This window comes from Hibiscus syriacus, unplaced genomic scaffold (assembly GCF_006381635.1).
Source record: "Hibiscus syriacus cultivar Baekdansim isolate YM2019G1 unplaced genomic scaffold, ASM638163v2 tig00113725_pilon, whole genome shotgun sequence".
NCBI classification, from domain to species: Eukaryota; Viridiplantae; Streptophyta; class Magnoliopsida; order Malvales; family Malvaceae; genus Hibiscus; species Hibiscus syriacus.
In genome coordinates this window covers 10,542,380-10,565,992 of record NW_024063471.1, presented here as the reverse complement: position 1 = coordinate 10,565,992, position 23,613 = coordinate 10,542,380, and the positions used below count along the sequence as shown (strand labels likewise).

General features: G+C 36.5%; 1 long non-coding RNA gene across 1 annotated transcript; it reads right to left on the bottom strand.

Annotated features, from left to right (window-relative positions):
- Positions 1-439: 439 nt before the first annotated feature.
- LOC120187753 lies at positions 440-23,242 on the bottom strand. Its single transcript, XR_005522329.1, has 3 exons — positions 23,156-23,242; positions 1,191-1,197; positions 440-450 (listed from the first exon to the last, which is right to left on the bottom strand). It is a non-coding gene; the product is annotated as an uncharacterized LOC120187753 (long non-coding RNA).
- Positions 23,243-23,613: the final 371 nt, after the last annotated feature.

Below are 23,613 nucleotides of genomic sequence, written 5' to 3'. Positions count from 1 at the left end.
TATCATTTCTGCATATGGCATTCTGGTGGATCCAAGCAAAGTGGAGGCTATTCTGAATTGGAAGCAACCCAGGAACGTTTCTGAGATTCGTAGTTTCTTGGGCTTAGCTGGTTACTACCGTCGTTTCGTTGAGGGGTTCTCCCTTATTGCAGCTCCTCTAACGAAACTATTGAGGAAAGATGTTCCCTTTGTCTGGTCTGAGAACCAACAAGCTAGCTTTAAGAAACTGAAGACTGTTCTAACTCAAGCCCCAGTACTGATTCAGCCTGAATCTGGGAAGGATCTTTCTGTCTACAGTGATGCTTCTCACTCTGGATTAGGCTGTGTTTTGATGCAAGATAGGAAGGTTGTCGCTTATGATTCGCGTCAACTAAAGCCGCATGAGCGTAACTATCCTATTCACAATCTGGAGTTAGCTACCGTAGTTTTTGCTTTAAAGATCTAGAGACACTACCTATACGGAGAAAAGTGTTATATTTATACTGATCATATGAGTCTAAAATATCTGCTTACTCAGAAAGAATTGAATTTGAGACAGCTTTGCTGGTTGGAGCTTCTAAAGGACAATGATTTGGAGATAGAATATCATCCAGGGAAGGCAAATGTAGTGGCAGACGCCTTGAGCCGTAAGGGGATATCAGATCTCAGAGCCTTATTTGCCAACTTGAGTTTATTTGATGATAATAGTATGTTAGCAGAGTTGCAGGTTAAGCCTACTTTGGCCGAGGAGATTAAGACCAAACCAATTCTGGATAGCTCATTGCTTTACATTATTGAGCAAGTTAAACAAGGATCGAGTTTAGAGTATACTGTGGATTAGGATGGTATTTTGTGTTTTCACGGTCGTTACTACGTCCCTAAAGATAATAAGTTGAGACGGGTTATTATGCAGGAGGCTCATAGTAGTCCTTATGATATGCATCCTGGCGGGGACAAAATGTACAATAATCTCAAAGAACGCTACTTTTGGACTGGTATGAAGAAAAATATTTCAGATTTTGTGGCGAGGTGTTTGACTTGTCAACATGTTAAAGCAGAGCACCAGCATCCATCTGGATTGTTACAATCAATTAAGATTCCTGAGTGGAAATGGGAGTGCATTACGATGGACTACGTTACTGGTCTTCCTTTGTCTCCTTCTAAAAAGGATTCTATTTGGGTGATTCTTGATCGACTCACTAAATCAGCACACTTTATCTCTATCTGGATTAATTATTCCTTGGGCAAACTGGCTAAGTTGTACATTTCTGAGATCGTTAGACTTCATGGTGTTCTGTTGTCTATCATATCTGATCGAGATCCGAGGTTCACTTCCAAGTTCTGAAAGGCTTTGCATGAGGCTTTTGGTACCCGTTTGAATTTCAGTACATCTTTTCATCCTCAGACTGATGGACAGTCAGAGCGAGTAATTCAGGTGTTGGAGGATATGTTACGGGGTTGTGTGATTGATTTTCATAGTAGTTGGGAAGATTTCTTGCCATTAGCTGAGTTTGCTTACAATAATAGTTACCAGGAAAGTATTCGCATGGCACCGTACGAGGCTCTGTATGGACGTAGATGTCGTACTCCTATATGTTGGACAGAGTTGCATGATAGAAAAACTTTGGGTCCAGACTTGATTCGAGAGACTGAAGATACTGTCAGATTGATCCGTGGTCGCTTAAAAGAGGCATTTGATAGGCAGAAATCATACACAGATAACTGATGTAAGGATATTAAGTTTGAGGTTGGAGATCAGGTTTTTCTCAAGATATCTCCATGGAAGAAGGTATTGAGATTTGGATATAAGGGTAAACTGAGTCCGCGATTTATTGGGCCGTATCATATTTTGAAGAAAGTTGGACCTGTTTCTTATCAGCTTGAGTTGCCTCCCTAGCTCAGTCGTATTCATGATGTTTTTCATGTGTCTATGTTGAGGCGATATCGTCCAGACCAGGATCACATCATTCAGGTTAACGAGGTAGAGTTGAGACCTGATTTGTCATATGAGGAGGAGCCAGTTCAGGTTTTAGAGAGGGATGAACGAGTTCTTTGGAATAGGCGTATTCCAATGGTCAAAGTTCAATGGAGTAATCGTAGCCCCTCAGAAGCTACTTGGGAGACGTTGGAATCAATGGAGGTTCAATCTCTCATCTATTTTCATAAGGTAAATTTCGAGGACGAAATTTCTTGTAGAGGGGGAGAATTGTAACAACCCGAAAAATTAGAATTTTTTTTATTTAATTGTGTATATTGGTGAAAATTATAGGACTAAATTTAAAGTTTTTAAAATTTGTAGCCTATTTTAGAGTTGAAGAAAATTCAAGGACCAAGCCCTGAATTAACCCAAAAAGTGTCGGCAGGATTTCTCTTTAAAGGAAATGAATTGGTTTCTGCGTGAAAACACATAAACCAATTCATAAAATCCCCTCCCATACGCCCAACTTCCAACCTCAATTCCGACGTCGTCCGACTTCCGATCGTCGTTTTGAAAACACCATCGTGCTCGTTATCGAGTGAGGAACAATTCCATTAAATTAATTGAAGCGAAACGCTGCCAAACACTGGGAATTTCTAGTCAAAGTCTCGACGCTTTTTTTAGCTCAATCACCGAGAAAATCTTAAATTTATCACTGATCGTTGCTCCGTTTACGACACCTCCCGCACCATCGTGTTCCTTGTGCCGTTCCGAGTCCGCTGGTGCTATCCTCGGTCTCTGTCGACGGCGGCGCGTGGGGAGGTTAAGCGGTCAAAGTTTCCAATTTGATGAAATCGAGCTCTCCACCGTTCAAGAATCTGAACCGATCTTTGTAAGTATTTCGAAATCGCTCAAAATAATTTTTAGAAATTTTTCCGTGAATTTTACCCAGCCAGAAGACACCTCATGCGCCCCCCCGCCATAAATTTTACCCGACCCGTTGACCGTTTACCATTGACTGGGTGATATTTTGGGAATTAAATCGAAATGGGTGCTATTTTGGAAATTTAATTCGAAAAGGTGTTATATTAGGAATTTAATTCGAAAATATGCTATTTTAGTAATTATTTAAAAAAGGGTGCCATTCTGTAAAATGGTTGACAATTTGTTGACCTCCTTTGACCAACTTTGACCGTCCATTAAACAACCGTTAATCTCCTTAGACCTATTTGAAGGAAAAAGAGTAGCCATACCAGTGTCAATTTACAACAATAACAGCCAAATGATGTTTCTCAAAAACAAAATTTGCTGCACAAAACTATTACACCATCATTACAACCATGATAACAGGCATTGTCACCCAAAACGTAAAAAACCAGAGAACACAAAGTCATGAGGATTTTCCATCGATGTATGGAACTCGAACCTCAAACAGCGACAACAATGATTGAACCACAAACCAAACAGCACATTCATCAAACCAAACAAAACAATATGTGAGGCTTCGAAAACGCTAAGTCATGCATCAACCTTAATAGAAAGCGACAACACATATTCAAGCAAATGACAACTGTATAGACAGGATACACCGATTCAATTTTGAGCAGAAACCAACACTACATCTGCACTCAATATCATATCATGACCAGCAGCCCCATCAGAACTGGCGATGAACACACACTCTTATGTCCCAACCCCAACAAAACTTTTGAACTGATTCCAGCAAACTACAACCCTAAGAAACTAAAACGTTGATCGCTAGAGGGTTAGCTTCCAATGCGTAATCCAGCAAATCATACGAGCAACAACAAGCGCGGCAACCAGCCCCGATGCTCATAAATTGACAAATATATGAACAAAGGCATCAATCGAAAATTGGAGAAACAAACTAAAGTTATAACCATCCGAACCAACCGAAACCGATTACAGCAGACACCAGCTACCTGTGTTTTACCTTGATGCTGCTTACCATATGCGGCACTCGAACAAATTCGTTTATTGAGCTGATGGCAGACGACCATTTATTTTTGCACCAGAGACCAGTCCTTAGGATAGCAATGTCATAAATCTGCTCGGTTGTGAATAATTTATTTTGAAAGATACGTTCATTTCGGCATAGCCAAATAGACCAAAGAAAACCAAACAACGACATAATCCAAACGAGTTTTGCATATGCTCTGATGGGAGAATTGCCCCATACTTCTAAAAGAAAGATCTAAAACTACCTGGCATAACAATAGCAGCGTTCCAAAGACACCACCACTTACACCAAATTGTCCAAGTGACTTTACAATGGCAAAACAGATGCAAGAGTCTCGGCCTCCTCGTTACAATAAACGCACAAGCTTTGAGAGTTTTACTAAGGTTGGGATTCTCTCGTGAACTAATTTTTCAAATAAACGCTTCCACTTTCGGGGGAGCGAGTTTAGCCCAAACAAACTTCCAAATTTTATCCTCCATCGAGCCAGTGGATGTGACCAATTCGCAGAAACTTTTGGGATGATACAAACCGTTCTTTGATAGAATAGAAGAACTGGATATATTTTCCAAGAAGCTGACCCAAATTTGATTTTCCCACTCAAACAACGATCTCCTAAGCTCAATGTTCCAGCTCCACTTACCATCAATGACAGTACCCAAAGTCAGCAACTTTTCCTGATTTGTTGACGACCACTGCATAAATTCTTGGGAAATCCATCTTAAGAGATTTACAACCTGTCCAGGAATCATTCCAAAAGTCAATGGAATTATCATCTTCCAAGACTTCCCGTAAATGATCGTTGAAAGGGTCATCAGGTAGCGATAAAGGTCTTGTTATATTGCTTCATATCCACGATTTGATCGACTCATCACTTCATTTGCATTCTCAGTAATGAGAATAAAAAAAATTAAATAATTAAATATTTTTTTAATATATAGAAAATAGGTGAAGATTCACCTCGAAAAAAATAATATGGATAAATATTATTGATTAAGATCATAAATAGCGTGATGAACTGTTATCATCTAATAATTTCTTACACAGTGAATTAAATTATTAGGAAACTCTAATTTTTAATGTGTATTTGGGATTTTGGCTCGGTTCTTACTTTGTTATCGAGTTTAGACTAATTTGTATTGGGCTTTGAGTAGTGAAAGTATAATTGGACTTCATTTACTAAATGGACTTTAACTTTTTTAATTGGTTTTATTCATTGGACTTGGGTTTTTCTTACTTCTTCCTTCTCGAGAATATATTTATGTAATAAAAATAATAAAAATATAATGGGGCGATAGAAAGGGTGATTACACTATGTAGCAGGCTGTTTTAAAAAGTGACTTCAAAAATTCACCGTAAATTGTATGAATTAAATTTAAAATTGTAATTTATATATTTTAAAAGTTTATTGAATCTAATTTATCATAGAACAAATGAAACATGGTCTGAAACTGTAAATTATTAATTACATATTTTTCTTTAAAGATAGTACATGCTAACATACTTCAAAATTAATTTTTCAATCATGTTTTATGATTTATTAATGATTAGAAGTTTGTAAAGCTTAAAAATATTTTTATAAAGATTAATTAACTAAGATATACTCAAGTATAATATATTCTCTGATAAGAAATTTAGAAACAAGCAAAGACTTTGGATGTGTAACAACCCGAAAAATTGGATATTTTTTTAATTTAATTGTGTAAATTGGTCAAAATTTGAGGCCTAAATTGAAATTTTTTAAAATATGTAGCCTGTTTTAGAGTTGAAGAAAATTCAGGGACCAAGCCCTGAATTAACCCAAAAAGTGTCGACAGGCTTTCTCTTTAAAGGAAATGAATTGGTTTCTGCGTGAAAACACAGAAACCAATTCATAAAATCCCCTCCCATACACCCAACTTCCAACCTCAATTTCGACGACGTCCGACTTCCGATCATCGTTTTGAAAACATCATCGTGTTCGTTATCGAGTGAGGAACAATTCCCTTAAATTAATTGAAGCGAAACGCTGCCAAACGCCGGGAATTTCCAGTCAAAGTCTCAAAGTTTTTTTTAGCTCAATCGCCAAGAAAATCTTAAATTCATCACCGATCGTTGCTCCGTTTGCGACACCTCCCGCACCATCGTGTTCCTTGTGCCGTTTCGAGTTCGCCAGTGCTATCCTCGGTCTCCGTCGACGGCGGCGCGTGGGGAGGTGAAGCGGTCAAAGTTTCTGATTTGATGAAATCGAGCTCTCCGCCGTTCAAAAATTTGAACTGATCTTTGTAAATATCTCGAAATCGCTCAAAATAATTTTTAGAAATTTTTTCGTAAATTTTACAGAGCCAGAAGACACCTCACGCGCCGCCACTGCGCATGGGGAAGGTTGAAATGACCGGTTTAACCCGACCCATTGACCGACCCTACTCGTTGACCCGACCCGACCCGTTGACCGTTGATCGGGTGACATTTTGGGAATTAATTCGAAATGGGTGCTATTTTGGGAATTAATTCAAGATGGGTGCTATTTTGGGAATTTAATTCAAAAAGGTGCTATTTTGGGAATTTAATTCGGAAAGGTACTATTTTAGTAATTATTTTAAAAAGGGTTTCATTTCTGTAAAATAGTTGACAGTTTGTTGACCTCCTTTGACCAGAACATTGACCGGCTTTGACCGGCCATTAAACAACCATTAATCTTTTCCGAGAAAACCTATCCTGATATTTTTTTGACGTCCCGAATCTGTTTTTGGGGTCGGTTTCACAAAATTCAAACCAGAAAATCTCGGAATCGTCAGTCAAACCTGTTGACTTTGATTTTGACCAAGAATTCAAATTTTCGGAAAGTCATACTTTATGTTTTTCGACATCCTGAATCTGATTCCGAAGTCTGTTTTGCCAAATTCTGACCCGAAATTCCCGAATCGAGCTCGTAAACCCAAAAGGCTTAATATTTTAATATTTTGATTATTTAATTGAGATTTGGTTAAGGAATTTATTCAATAAAAATATTTTATGAAGGTACTCGTGTTTCACCTGAGCAAGGATCAATTAGGTCTGATGTTGTTCGTGCGTTAGATCAGCCTGAACCGCGTACTACGAGAATTACCCATAGGTTTATGTATATTATTTAAATAATATTTAGATTATTTATATTAGGTTTCCAATATGGATTTTTCCAATTCATAGGATATAGCGCTGTAGCAGAGCGTGATCGACAAAACCAGTAATAAACTTCCCTATTTGATTTCTCGAACTGTTACAGGTGTGTTTCATGACAGTGTTATTTTACTGTTTTAAAAAATATTGTTTGAATTATTTTAGATTGGTGATAATTCATAATAATGTTATGACATGATACATGATAGGTGATTCCTGAATATTGATTTTCTGATATCTGATTTCTGCATTTCGGTATATGGTTTTTTTTAAAACATGAATTATTCACCAATTTTACGTGAATACATACTTGTTTATTACTGACATTGGGGGGGGGAAATTATTGGAGGAAGAATACTTGCAGGCTCCTCGGCTTCGTGCTCAGGGCCTTACTGGACGTGAGGGGGTGTATGGTTCTGGGGAACTTACACATTTTGTTCGTGACAGATGGGGGGTAGTGTTCATATAGTTTTTATACACTGTTTGAATCACACTGGGCTTTTTAGCTCATTCTATAGTTTTTACCCTTTTTAAGATAACAGCAGACCGTAAGCTAGCAGATTTGGCATCAGGGGAGATCAACTACTTATTTTGTAAGAACATATATCTTTACATGCTTTCCATTATATCTGGTGACATGTATTTTCTATCGTTTTGGATATATTTGTATTATTAATATTTTGTTTTGTATTATATCTAATGTATTATAAGTTGTTTAAAAATACCTCTGAATGGGATATGTGACCACTTAGGTTTGGGTCTAACTTACAGACCGGGTCTGGGGGGTTATATTTGGTGGTATCAGAGCTTTCGATTTTAAACACTCGGACTGTATATGGGTCCTAAACTTTGGATTTTTAAGAAATGTTTTTTTTAAAGGAAAAAAAGTCACCTTATGTTATAATTTAAATTGTTCTCGAGATCCCTGATGCTAATCTGACATATGTTTCAAATTCTTTCTGTAGAACCTTATAGATCCAACGATGAATGCTGCTAGAGGTCGTAGGACAGGACGTGGACGTGGTAGAGGGCGAGTCACTCGACCTTCTGTTACGACAAATGATCCGATGTCACCACGTGATCCTCCTGTTCTGCAAATAGATCCGACTATTTCTCTTGATGATCAGTTTACTCCTGTGAGAGAATCTCCTATCACTGAAGATGAGGATACTGAGATGAATGAAGATGCCATTAACAGAGCTATCTTCCGCATGTTTCAGAGAGCTGCTAGAGCCCTTAGTAACATGACTGCAGTGGAGATTTCAAATTCTCTAGTTACTGCTGGTGTAGTTCTATTCGAGGGTATTACTGGTGGACCTCTGACAGACGCTGAGTATTGGCTGGAGGACACAGAGAGGATTATAGATGAGATGGACCTCAGACCTAAGCAAAAGTTAAAGGGGGTCCTAACTATGTTGAAGAAAGAAAGCTTAAGATGGTGGCAATCCATTTCTGGTAGTATTTCGAGGAACCAATTAACATGGGATCTTTTAAAGACACGCTTCCGGAGTCGCTACATCGGAGAGAGATATCTGCAGGAGCGATGCCAGGAGTTTCAGAATCTGGAGCAGGGTAATATGTCTGTTATGGATTACGAGGTGGAGTTCATCCGATTGAGCCGTTATGCTCCTGGACTTGTTGACACGGAGACAGATCGATGCTTGAGTTTTGAGAATGGACTCAGGTATGAGATCAGGAGTCGAGTTGCTACCTACAGAGAGAGGAATTTTGATGCTTTGGTTGAGATAGCCAAGACTGCTGAGGAAATAGAGCGACTGGGTATGGAGCACAAGAGAGATAGTGATCGAGCTCAAACCCAATTCAGGAGGCCTTCTGGTTCTGTTGATTCTTCAACACACCCTAGCAAGAGAGGTAGGGGTGAGTCCTTTCAGAGAGGTGGTAAGAGTGTCAGACCTGTTGCATCTGGTTCTTCAGCTGTTCAATCTTCTAGACATGGTGGTTTTTTTGGGTTGCAAACATTGCCAACATGCGATTACTGTGGGAAACATCATTTTGGGGAATGCATGATAAAATTGGGCACTTGTTATAAATGTGGGTCTGGTGACCATCATTTGAAGGATTATCCAGAGATACTTCGTTCTGTTCAGACACCAGCTCGTACTCCCGTTCGTACTCAGAGTACTGTTCAGACTCCAGCAGTGAGTTATAGTCAGGGCAGAGTACCAGGATCAGCTAGTAGAGGCCAAGCATCTCAGAGTAGGGGTCCAGACAGATCTGATGCCAGACAGCCTGCATTGGTTTACACTGCCAGACTTTGACAAGATCGTGATGGGCCTAATGTGACTGCAGGTACTGTTACTATTCATTTAGTTCCATACTTTGCATTGTTTGATAGTGGCTCTACCAATTCTTATGTATCGCATTATGTTTCTGAGGGTCTAAATATTCCTGTTTAGAATAATGAGCATTCGGTGATAGTTCAAAGTCCCTTAGGCAAGTCCATTGTGTTGGATCGTATTTTTAGAAAATGTCCTATAGAGATCAATGGGAGATTTTTCTGGCTGACCTGATGGAGTTACCTTTGGAAGAGTTTGATTTGATTCTCGACGTAGATTGGTTGGACAAACATCGAGTAAATATTGATTTTGAGACTAAGAGAGCTATTCTGAAGACCCCGAATAAGCAAAAGATTATAATGATTGGGGAACGCCGCGGATTTCTGACGAATGTTGTGTCTGCTTTGGTAGCTGAGAAGATGATCAGGAAAGGTTCCGAGGCGTTTCTTGCTTATATATTGGATACTAGGAGTTCTCAGTCTGATATTGAAGGTATCCGGATTGTCAAGGAATTTTTCGATGTTTTTCCCGAGAAGTTGCCTGTATTACGTCCGGATAGAGAAGTTGAGTTTGAGATTGAAATCTATTGTGGTTTCACTCCAGTTTCAATGGCTTCTTTTCGTATGGCCCCAAAGGAGCTTAAAGAACGTAAAGTCCAACTCCAGGAGTTGTTGGACAAGGGATTTATCCGACCCAGTGTATCACCGTGGGGAGCCCCAGTTCTCTTTGTTAAGAAGAAAGATGGGACATTGAGACTTTGTATCAATTATAGGAAACTGAACAAGCTCACGGTTAAAAACAAATATCCTTTGCCTAGAATCGATGATCTATTTGACCAATTTCGAGGGGCTTCTATCTTCTCAAAAATAGACTTGAGGTCTGGGTATTATCAACTCAAAGTGAAAGATTTGGATATTCCGAAGACTGCTTTTTGAACTCGGTATGGGCATTATGAGTTTTTAGTGATGTCGTTCGGGTTAACAAATGCCCCTGCTGCTTTTATGGATCTGATGCATAGGGTGTTTCGACCTTATTTGGACCAGTTTGTAGTTGTGTTCATCGATGACATACTGGTGTATTCTAGAAGTGAAGCAGAACATGAGGAGCATTTAAGGATTGTTCTACAGACTTTAAGGGAGAATAAGTTATACGATAAGTTGAGCAAGTGTGAGTTTTGTCTCAGCGAAGTGACTTTTCTTGGACATATCATTTCTGCATATGGTATTCGGGTGGATCCAAGCAAAATGGAGGCTATTCTGATTTTGAAGCAAACCAGGAACGTTTATGAGATTCGTAGTTTCTTGGGCTTAGCTGGTTACTACCGTCGTTTCGTTGAGGGGTTCTCCTTATTGCAGCTCCTTTAACGAAACTATTGAGGAAAGATGTTCCCTTTGTCTGGTCTGAGAACCAACAAGCTAGCTTTGAGAAACTTAAGACTGTTCTAACTCAAGCCCCAGTACTGATTCAGCCTGAATCTGGGAAGGATTTTTCTGTCTACAGTGATGCTTTTCACTCTGGATTAGGCTGTGTTTTGATGCAAGATAGGAAGGTTGTCGCTTATGCTTCGCGTCAATTAAAGCTGCATGAGCGTAACTATCCTATTCACGATCTGGAGTTAGTTGCCGTAGTTTTTGCTTTAAAGATCTGGAGACACTACCTATAAGGAGAAAAGTGTTATTTTTATACTGATCATAAGAGTCTGAAATATCTGCTTACTCAAAAAGAATTGAACTTGAGACAACGTCGCTGGTTGGAGCTTCTAAAGGACTATGATTTGGAGATAGAATATCATTAGGGAAGGCTAATGTAGTGGTAGACGCCTTGATCCGTAAGGCGATATCAGATCTCAGAGCCTTATTCGCCAACTTGAGTTTATTTGATGATAATAGTCTGCTAGCAGAGTTGCAGGTTAAGCATACTTTGGCATAGGAGATTAAGACCAAACAAATTCTGGATAACTCATTGCTTTCCATTATTGAGCAAGTTAAACAAGGATCGAGTTCAGAGTATACTGTGGATAAGGATGGTATTTTGTGTTTTCACAGTCGTTACTGCATCCCTAAAGATGATGAGTTGAGATGGGTTACTCTTCAGGAGGCTCATAGTAGTCCTTATGCTATGCATCCTGGCGGGGACAAAATGTATAATAATCTCAAAGAACGCTACTTTTGGACCGGTATGAAGAAAAATATTTCAGAATTTGTGGCGAGGTGTTTTACTTGTCAGCAGGTTAAAGCAGAGCACCAGCATCCATCTGGATTATTACAATCAATTAAGATTCCTATGTGGAAATGGAAGAACATTACGATGGAATTCGTTACTGTCTTCCTTTGTCTCCTTCAAAAAAGGATTCTATTTGGGTGATTGTTGATCATCTCACTAAATCAGCGCACTTTATCCCTATCCGGATTAATTATTCCCTTGGCAAACTGGCTAAGTTGTACATTTCTGAGATCGTTAAACTTCATGGTGTTTCGTTGTCTATCATATCTGATCGAGATCCGAGGTTCACTTCTAGGTTCTGGAAGGCTTTGCACGAGGCTTTGGGTACCCGTTTGAATTTCAGTATATCTTTTCATCCTCAGACTGATGGACAGTCAGAGCGAGTAATTCAGGTGTTGGAGGATATGTTACGGGGTTATGTAATTGATTTTCGTAGTAGTTGGGAAGATTTCTTGCCCTTAGCTGAGTTTGCTTACAATAACAGTTACCAGGCAAGTATTCGTATGGCACCGTACGAGGCTCTGTATGGACGTAGATGTCGTACTCCTATATGTTGGACAAAGTTGCATGATAGAAAAACTTTGCGTCCAGACTTGATACGAGAGACTGAAGATACTGTCAGATTGATCCGTGGTCGCTTAAAAGAGGCATATGATAGGCAAAAATCATACGCAGATAACCGATGTAAGGATATTGAGTTTGAGGTTGGAGATTAGGTTTTTCTCAAGATATCTCCATGGAAGAAAGTATTGAGATTTGGACGTAAGGGTAAACTGAGTCCGCGATTTATTGGGCCGTATCGTATTTTGAAGAAAGTTGGACCTGTTGCTTATCAGCTTGAGTTGCCTCCCCAGCTCAGTCGTATTCATGATGTTTTTCATGTGTCTATGTTGATGCGATATCGTCCAGACCAGGATCACATCATTCAGGTTGACGAGGTAGAGTTGAGACCTGATTTGTCATATGAGGAGGAGCCTGTTCAGGTTTTAGAGAGGGATGAACGAGTTCTTCGGAATAGGCGTATTCCATTGGTCAAAGTTCAATGGAGTAATCGTAGCCCCTCAGAAGCTACTTGGGAGATGTTGGAATCAATGGAGGTTCAATTTCCTCATATATTTTCATAAGGTAAATTTCGAGGACGAAATTTCTTGTAGAGGGGGAGAATTGTAACAACCCAAAAAATTGGAATTTTTTTTAATTTAATTGTGTAAATTGGTGAAAATTTGAGGACTAAATTGAAAGTTTTTAAAATTTGTAGCCTGTTTTAGAGTTGAAGAAAATTCAAGGACCAAGCCCTGAATTAACCCAAAAAGTGTCGGCATGCTTTCTCTTTAAAGGAAATGAATTGGTTTCTGCGTGAAAACACAGAAACCAATTCATAAAATCCCCTCCCATACGCCCAACTTCCAACCTCAATTCTAACGTCGTCTGACTTTTGATCGTCGTTTTGAAAACACCATCGTGTTCGTTATCGAGTGAGGAACATTTCCCTTAAATTAATTGAAGCAAAACGTCGCCAAACGCCAGGAATTTCCAGTCAAAGTCTCGACGTTTTTTTTAGCTCAATCATCGAGAAAATCTTAAATTCATCACCGATCGTTGCTTCGTTTACGACACCTCCCGCACCATCGTGTTCCTTGTACCGTTCCGAGTCCGTCGGTGCTATCCTCGGTCTCCGTAGACGGTGGCTCGTGGGGAGGTGAAGCGGTCAAAGTTTCTGATTTGATGAAATCGAGCTCTCCGCCGTTCAAAAATTTGAACCGATCTTTGTAAGTATCTCGAAATCGCTCAAAATAATTTTTAGAAATTTTTCCGTGAATTTTACGCAGCCAGAAGACACCTCACACGTCCCCACGCGTAGTGGCGGCACGTGGGGAAGGTTGAAATAACCGGTTTAACCGGTTTTTAACTGGTTTGACCGGTTTAATTGGTTCCGACCCGACCTGTTGACCGACCTGACCCGTTGACCCGACCTGACCCGTTGACCGAGTGACATTTTGGGAATTAATTCGACTCGTGGGGAGGTGCTATTTTGGGAATTTAATTCAAAAAGATGCTATTTTAGTAATTATTTTAAAAAGGGTTTCATTTCTGTAAAATGGATGACAGTTTGTTGACCTCCTTTGACCAGAACATTGACCAGAACTTTGACCGACTTTAACCGTCCATTAAACAACCGTTAATCTCCTTAGACCTATTTGAAGGAAAAAGAGTACCCAGACCAGTGTCAAATTACAACAATAACAGCCAAATGATGTTTGTCAAAAACAAAATTTGCTGCACAAAACTATTACACCATCATTACAACCATGATAACAGACATTGTCACCCAAAACGTAAAATACCAAAGAACACACAATCATGAGGATTTTCCATCGATGTATGGAACTCGAACCTCAAACAGCGACAATAATGATTGAACCACAAACCAAACATCACATTCATCAAACCAAACAAAACAATATGTGAGGCTTCGAAAACGCTAAGGCATGCATCAACCTTAATAGAAAGCGACAACACATATTCAAGCAAATGACAGCTGTATAGACAGGATACACCGATTCAATTTTGAGCAGAAACCAACACTACATCTACACTCGATATCATATCATGACCAGCAGCCCCATCAGAACTGGCGATGAACACACACTCTTATGTCCCAACCCCAACAAAACTTTTGAACTGATTCCAGCAAACTACAACCCTAAGAAACTAAAACATTGATCGCTATAGGGTTAGCTTCCAATGAGTAATCCAACAAAATATACGAGCAACAACAAGCGCGGTAACCAGCCCCGATGCTCATAAATCGACAAAGATATGAACAAAGGCATCAATCGAAAATTGGAGAAACAAACTAAAGTTATAACCATCCGAACCAAACGAAACTGATTCTAGCAGACACCAGCTACCTGTGTTTTACCTTGATGCTGCTTACCATATGGGGCACTCGAACAAATTCGTTTATTTAGTTGATGGCAGACGACCATTTATTTTTGCACCAGAGACCAGTCCTTAGGATAGCAATGTCATAAATCTGCTCGGCTGTGAATAATTTATTTTGAAAGATACATTCATTTCGGTATAGCCAAATAGACCAAAGAAAACCAAACAACGACATATTCCAAACAAGTTTTGCATATGCTCTGATGGGAGAATTGCCCCATACTTCTAAAAAAAAGATCTAAAACTACCTGGTATAACAATAGCAACGTTCCAAAGACACCACCACTTACACCAAATTGCCCAAGTGACTTTACAATGGTAAAACAGATGCAAGAGTCTTGGTCTCCTCGTTACAATAAACGCACAAGCTTTGAGAGTTTCACTAAGGTTGGGATTCTCTCGTGAACTAATTTTCAAACAAACGCTTCCACTTTCAGGGTAGCGAGTTTAGCCCAAACAAACTTCCAAATTTTATCCTCCATCGAGCCAGCGGATGTGACCAATTCGCAGAAACTTTTGGGATGATACAAACCGTTCTTTGATAGAATAGAAGAACTGGATATAGTTTCCAAGAAGCTGACCCAAATTTGATTTTCCCACTCGAACAACGATCTCCTAAGCTCAATGTTCCAGCTCCACTTACCATCAATGACAGTACCCAAAGTCAACAACTTTTCCTGATTTGTTGACAACCACTGCGTAAATTTTTGGGAAATCCATCTTAAGAGATTTACAACCTGTCCAGGAATCATTCCAAAAGTCAATGGAATTATCATCTTCCAAGACTACCCGTAAATGATCGTTGAAAGGGTCATCAGGTAGCGATAAAGGTCTTGTTATATTGCTTCATATCCACGATTTGATCGATTCATCACTTCATTTGCATTCTCAGTAATGAGAATAAAAAAAAATTAAATAATTAAATATTTTTTTAATATATAGAAAATAGGTGAAGATTCACCTCGAAAAAAATAATATGGATAAATATTATTGATTAAGATCATAAATAGCGTGATGAACTGTTATCATCTAATAATTTCTTACACAGTGAATTAAATTATTAGGAAACTCTAATTTTTAATGTGTATTTGGGATTTTGGCTCGGTTCTTACTTTGTTATCGAGTTTAGACTAATTTGTATTGGGCTTTGAGTAGTGAAAGTATAATTGGACTTCATTTACTAAATGGACTTTAACTTTTTTAATTGGTTTTATTCATTGTACTTGGGTTTTTCTTACTTCTTCCTTCTCGAGAATATATTTATGTAATAAAAATAATAAAAATATAATGGGGCGATAGAAAGGGTGATTACACTATGTAGCAGGCTGTTTTAAAAAGTGACTTCAAAAATTCACCGTAAATTGTATGAATTAAATTTAAAATTGTAATTTATATATTTTAAAAGTTTATTGAATCTAATTTATCATAGAACAAATGAAACATGGTCTGAAACTGTAAATTATTAATTACATATTTTTCTTTAAAGATAGTACATGCTAACATACTTCAAAATTAATTTTTCAATCATGTTTTATGATTTATTAATGATTAGAAGTTTGTAAAGCTTAAAAATATTTTTATAAAGATTAATTAACTAAGATATACTCAAGTATAATATATTCTCTGATAAGAAAGTTAGAAACAAGCAAAGACTTTGGATGTGTAACAACCCGAAAAATTGGATTTTTTTATTTAATTGTGTAAATTGGTGAAAATTTGAGGACTAAATTGAAAATTTTTAAAATTTTTAGCATGTTTTAGTGTTGAAGAAAATTCAGGGATCAAGCCTTGAATTAACCCAAAAAGTGTCGGCAGGCTTTCTATTTAAAGGAAATAAATTGGTTTCTACGTGAAGACACAGAAACCAATTCATAAAATCCCCTCCCATACGCCCAACTTCGAACCTCAATTTCGACGCCGTCCGACTTCCGATCGTCGTTTTGAAAACACCATCGTGTTAGTTATCGAGTGAGGAACAATTCCTTAAATTAATTGAAGCGAAACGCTGCTAAACACCGGGAATTTCCAGTCAAAGTCTCGACGTTTTTTTTTAGCTCAATCGCCGAGAAAATCTTAAATTCATCACCGATCATTGCTCTGTTTACGACACCTCCCACACCATCGTGTTCCTTGTGCCGTTCCGAGTCCGCCGGTGCTATCCTCGGTCTCCGTCGACGGCGACCCGTGGGGAGGTGAAGTGGTCAAATTTTCCGATTTGATAAAATCGAGCTCTCCGCCGTTCAAAAATTTGAACCGATCTTTGTAAGTAACTCGAAATCGCTCAAAATAATTTTTAGAAATTTTTTCGTGAATTTTACGCAGCCAGAAGACACCTCACGTGCCCCCACGCGCAGTGGCGACGTGTGGGGATGGTTGAAATGACCGGTTTGACCGGTTCCGTCCCGACCCGTTGACCGACCTGACCCGTTTACTGTTGATCGTGTGACATTTTGGGAATTAATTTGAAATGGGTGTTATTTTGGGAATTAATTCAAAATGGGTGCTATTTTGGGAATTTAATTTGAAAAGGTGCTATATTGGGAATTTAATTCGAAAAAGGTGCTATTTTGGGAATTTAATTCAAAAAGGTGCTATTTTAATAATTATTTTAAAAAGGGTGCCATTTCTGTAATATGGTTGATAGTTTGTTGACCTCATTTGACCAGAACTTAGACCGGCTTTGACCGACCATTAAACAACCGTTAACCTTTTCCGAGAATACCTATCTTGATATTTTTTTGACGTCCTGAATCTATTTTTGGGGTCGGTTTTACAAAATTCAAACCCGAAAGTCTCCGAATTGTCAGTCAAACCCGTTGACTTTGATTTTGACCAAGAATTTAAATTTTTGGAAAGTCATACATTATGTTTTTCGACGTCCTAAATCTGACTCTGAAGTCTGTTTTGCCAAATTCTGACCCGAAATTCCCGAATCGAGCTTGTAAACCCAAAAGGCTAAATATTTTAATATTTTGATTATTTAATTGAGATTTGGTTAAGGAATTATTCAATAAAAAAATTTATGAAGGTACTCGTGTTTCACCTGAGCAAGGATCAATTAGGTCCGATGTTGTCCGTTCGTTAGATCAGCCTGAACCGCGTACTACGAGAATTACCCGTAGGTTTCCGTATATTATTTAAATAATATTTAGATTATTTATATTAGGTTTCCAATATGGATTTTTCCAATTCGTAGGATCTAGTGCTGCAGCAGAGTGTGATCGACAAAACCAGTAATAAGCTTCCCTATTTGATTTCTCGAACTGTTACAGGTGTGTTTCATGAAAGTGTTATTTTACTATTTAAAAAAAAATATTGTTTGAATTGTTTTAGATTGGTGATAACTCATAATACTGTTATGACATGATACATGATACGTGATTCCTGAATATTGATTTCCTGATATCTGATTTTTGTATTTCGGTATATGGTTTTTTTAAAACATGAATTATTCACCAATTTTACTTGAATACATACTAGTTTATTACTAACATTGGGGGGGAATATTGTTGGAGGAAGAATAGTTGCAGGCTCCTCAGCTTCGTGCTCAGGGCCTTACTGGATGTGACGGGGTGTATGGTTATGGGGAACCTACACATTTTGTTCGTGACGGATGGGGATAGTGTTCATATTTTAAATAAAACAAACATGTTTAATGAAATGATTTTACTGCAATATTTTATTAAAATGTTTCTATACACTGTTTGAAGCACACTGGGCTTTTTAGCTCATTCTATAGTTTTTACCCTTTTTCAGATAATAGCAGACCGTAAGCTAGTAGATTTGGCATCAGGGGAGATCAACTACTTATTTTGTACGAACATATATCTTTACATGCTTTCCGTTGTATCTGGTGACATGTATTTGCTATCGTTTTGGACATATTTGTATTATTAATATTTTGTTTTGTAATATATCTAATGTATTATAAGTTGTTTAAAAAAGTACCTCTTAATGGGATATATATTTTATTAAAATGTTTTTATACGCTGTTTGAAGCACACTGGGCTTTTTAGCTCATTCTATAGTTTTTACCCCTTTTCAGATAACAGCAGACCGTAAGCTAGCAGATTTGGCATCAGGGGAGATCAACTACTTATTTTGTACGAACATATATCTTTACATGCTTTCTGTTGTTTCTGGTGACATGTATTTGCTATCGTTTTGGATATATTTGTATTATTAATATTTTGTTTTGTATTATATCTAATGTATTATAAGTTGTTTAAAAAAAATACCTCTGAATGGGATATGTGACCACTTAGGTTTGGGTCTAACTTACAGACCGGGTCTGGGGAGTTACAGGATGTCATTGTTTTATATCTATGATTAATTGTTTGATGTTTTGTTTGCACGTAGCCTTCATAGTTTAATCTAACTAGCGGCCATAAATGACGTTCAACATAATATTATAGATACTCGAGATTATTTAATTAGTAGTCATGGGTGACGATCATGATAACACTACGGACATCTGAGATTATTTAACTAGTGATCATAAGTGATGTGGGACTATTTGGGTACCTGATTATTTGGGCAATTATGCAATCTAACAAGTTCGATAAGCAAGTGATTTGATTGTGTATAATGACTCATGATTAAAATGTCCGATATTGATGTCATGCTTCTATGTATACATTTGAGTTGTGTGTTCATATTTATAAATTGTTTGAAGTATGATAGATTAATTGTGTATCACTGAGATTGTAATGCTTAACGTTCGAATTGTCTCCATTTTTATATTAGTGTACTTTTATTCGTTTTTTAGGGTTTGTAACTCATTCAATTTTTGGTTATTTTGACATATGATTGTATTGTAGAAACACATATTTTTTATAACAATTTTTATTACGTATAATTATTTAATGGTATTTTTTATATTAAATTTTTTTATTTTATTGTTTTAAAATAGTTGACAAATTGTTAGGTTGTTTCGGTGACCCAATATAACACATTGGTCTCTAGGTACTACGTATTCAGAATTAGAATGTTATAAATACTAAGTCTTTAGTATTGATACTGAGACAAAATATTAGATTCTACTATGTCAAATTAGTATTGATATTATCCAAGAATATTGATACCTTAATGTGAGTATGGATACCACCTACTTGATATCTATACCTACGATTGGAAATCCTAGTTTGACTATTAAAGTTGAGTCTTTTTATGAATAAGGTTAAACCCTTTCATAAATTAAAGTCAAGTCTTTTTATGAGTAAGGTTAAACCCTTTCATAAATTAAAGGTTAAGTCTTTTAATCAAAAGGTTAAGCCCTTTCATTGAAATTACATAACCTTCCAATCTAAATTCCTCTCCCTATATAAAGGATAAGTTGTTACACATTTCAATACAACTTGCAATTCTTTTAATTCATTTTTCTTTCAAGTCATTTCCATTCATATCTTCAAAATTCTTCCAAATTCTTTTTTCGGTGTTTTCAAAAAGCAATAATTCCAAGGAAAATACTTCAACTGTAATAAGACAGGACATATGTCATTTGATTGTAGACTTCCAAAAAGAATTAAAATAGAGGAATGAGATTGGTTACTCATATGTAGACATGAAATCGAGGACGAGCGGAGTCAGATAAATACAAGAAAAAGTTTTGTTGAGGCCTTTATGAATAGTTTCCTTAAGATAGATTTATCCTTTCCTCGGAGAGTAACGTTGGACATCAGTCTCCCAATATACAACAACAAACGATCAAAACAGTAAGCACAACCGTAGTGATCAGTCGAACACAATCTTGTCTTTCTCTATCACAAAAAAAAAAAGAAATTGGAAGCAATTTTCTAAGTGTTTTCCTATTCCAACATTTTTACCTTGCATGATGTAACTTGTGTCTCTAAGATTTGTACCTTAACTAGTCTATTATAGAGGAGAGAAAATTAATCAAAAGGTTATGACCTTTTGAGGAGGAGTTAAGACCATTTGATGAAGGGATTAGTTGAAAAACTAATGGGTATAATTGAATGGATGCAACTTTAAACCAAGTGACATGACTTATTATTAATAAGTCTTTTCACCAAGTGACACCATTTATCATAAAGAGCATTAATATTATTCAATTAATTCATAATTTTCCAACAATACCCAAATAAATAAAATTGATAATTTTAAATTTACTCGATATGGTGATAGATTCTATGTTCGATATTTGCATAGGATATGTAGGCGTCCCCCTTTGAATCTGTCCTTGTGAAAATATTTTTTCCTTATTGCTATCTAGTAGACGTGATGTCCTTGAAATGTCCTACCGTTTGTGTAAGCATGATATACTTCACACAAATGTTTCCCTAACAAGAATTTGGTTATCATGGTTATGTTCATATAGCCGTGGACATCTCTTGGTTCTGCAAGAGATTAGAGAACTATGCCCCAATAGTCTCCTTGAAACGGCTCTATTTCACTCTCAAATATGTGACTTATGTTGTTATGCTCATTGAAACACATAGTGGTCATTAAAAACATTGCTTAACCTTATCCATATTTTAGTCATTATTTTCATTATAGGAATGGACTTGGGATAGTAATCCCCCACAGTGACCAAACAAGGTCTATGCAAGTAGGTTGTCTCATTGAACTTATATCTTAGGATTTCCAGTCAACTAAGTTGGGTTTTCCTTCACATAGTGCCTTAAATATTCATGGGCTTTAGTTTCATTCCTTTCGGTGTTTTATCAACTTGATCTCAATTTAACCCTTTTAGCGGATCTGCAATGTTATCTTTTGATCTTACAAAATGAATGAATATAACTCTTAATTTGAGATCAATTATCTAATGGTATTCAGTTGATGAGGCATTACATTATGTGCTCTACCAATTATTGCTTGGTTATCACAATATATGCACATTTTGGGCACATACTTTAGCCATTTAGATGTATACTTTAAAATCACTTGTAGCCATTACTTTTGAAAGATACCTCTACACTTTCAAGTATTTGTAGGAAGATTTTCTACCTTTTCATAATTCATACGACATCTTGTCCATTTTCTTGTGGTGCAACTTATTTAAAAGGTAATTAACTTATAAAACAACTCCCCCACATGTTCTTTGACAACCCATAACATCTTAGCATGACGCTAACATTTCATTTAAGATAATTCTCTTGCTTTGTATTCATGGCCTAATATTATCCATAATTCTTTAGTCATCTTATGGAGCACATCCTCTCTCTATTAATAGGAGGATCATCATGCACATATATGATCATATTCTACATGGTCAAATGTAACATCCATCTTTGCCATGTTTTGAAATTCTATCCATAGAATTTAATATGCTTCTTATTGTGAACCACAGTCATCGATATCATTGAATTTTATTCGAAGTATAGAAAAATCATTCCATATCACGATTTAAGTGAATTGATCGGATTATCTAATGTTTCATTTAAACCATGAAACTAGAATTCATAAGTATTCCAACAATAAACTGAACATTAATTCAATTTATTTTACCATCTGATTTTGTTAGAAACAATGTTGTTACTTTCAAATGATTTCAATTATAAAAAATAAATCAAATAAATTCTTTTGGATGTTAAAATTGAAATCCTAAAATATATCTTCTGTTTACAACAAATCACAATTTTGTTTCGGTACCATATTAATCATAACGAGTAATTTCTCTTAAACTATGGGAATTTAGTAAAACTAAAACCCGAAACAAGAAATTCACAATCAATACCATTTTTTGAAATTATTAAATGCCATGTTTTAATAAAATTAAAACCTGAAACAAAAATATAAAGCCTAACACAATTATGTGTATAGCATTAATTTTGATGCCTTGTTCTATAGCACCAAAGTTTCACTTTTCCATTCTCTAATTTTGCATATTAAAAATTTTATTCTTTGTTGAATTCAAAGATAGGTAATCCATAGTTCATTATTAGATAACAATAAGATAAAAAGTCTCGTACAGGAGAGACACGAATTAAATTATATGTAATTTATTATACCATGCAAACTAAATTTTTTTAAAAGAGTAAAAAACTAATATTTGAAGGTACCTGGCACCAATTCCATCATTCCATGACATGCACAAATGCACCACATGAAGATTTGACCAAGAAAACCGTAAAATTAAACAGTCCCCACTAATTTTGAATTGCCTATTGAAAAAAAATCATCATGGACCACACTTCCCTATTGGTTCGTTCGTTATCTATTGTATGGTTGACTTACAATAAAAGAATAAAGAATTAGTCTTAAGATTGTTACAGTGAAAGAAATGTAGGTTAATTCAACTCATAAGATACATTAGGTTGCCTATTATCCTTGCATATTCCGCTTGGTTAACACTTTCACCTTTATTTTTAAATATATGTTGACTTGTATCTATTGGAGTTCTGGCTACACCAAAATCATCCTTGCCAAATTTTCTAAAATCTTCTCTACATAGTGTGACTGAGTCAATATAAGACCTTCATATGAACTTTTGATTTGGATGCCCAAAATCATGTGAGCAAGTCCTATATCTTTGATGTCAAATTTTGAATTTGACATGTGTTTGGTTCATTTTATCATTTCATTATTACTTCCAACAATGAGTATGTCGTCAACATATAGGCATAAGATGATGTATCCATCAACAATGATTTTAGCATTCACGCATTTGTCAACTCATTAATTTGAAATCCATTTGATATCATTACGCTGCAAAACTTTTCATGCTATTGTTTTGGTGCTTGTTTAAGTCCATATAATGACTTTACCAACCTACATACTTTATTTTCTTGTCCTGGAGTTACATATCCCTCAGGTTTTTCCATGTAAAGCTCTTCATCAAGGTCTCCATTAAGGAAAGTTACCTTAATATCCAGTTGATGTAATTATAAATTTCATAAAGCGTCAATAGCAAGTATCATTCTTATAGAAGTTATTCTTGATACGGGCAAATACGTATCAAAGTAATCAAGACCTTGCTTTTGTCGGTAACCTCTTATAACCAACATGACCTTGTACTTATCAATTTTTCCATCTACTTTCATTTTTCATTTAAAATCCATTTAGAATTTAATGGTTTAATAAGATCTACTAATTCTCAAGTATGGTTTTGCATGATGGAATCAATTTCACTCTTGATAGAATCTTTCCAAAAACTACTTTCATATAAGCATACA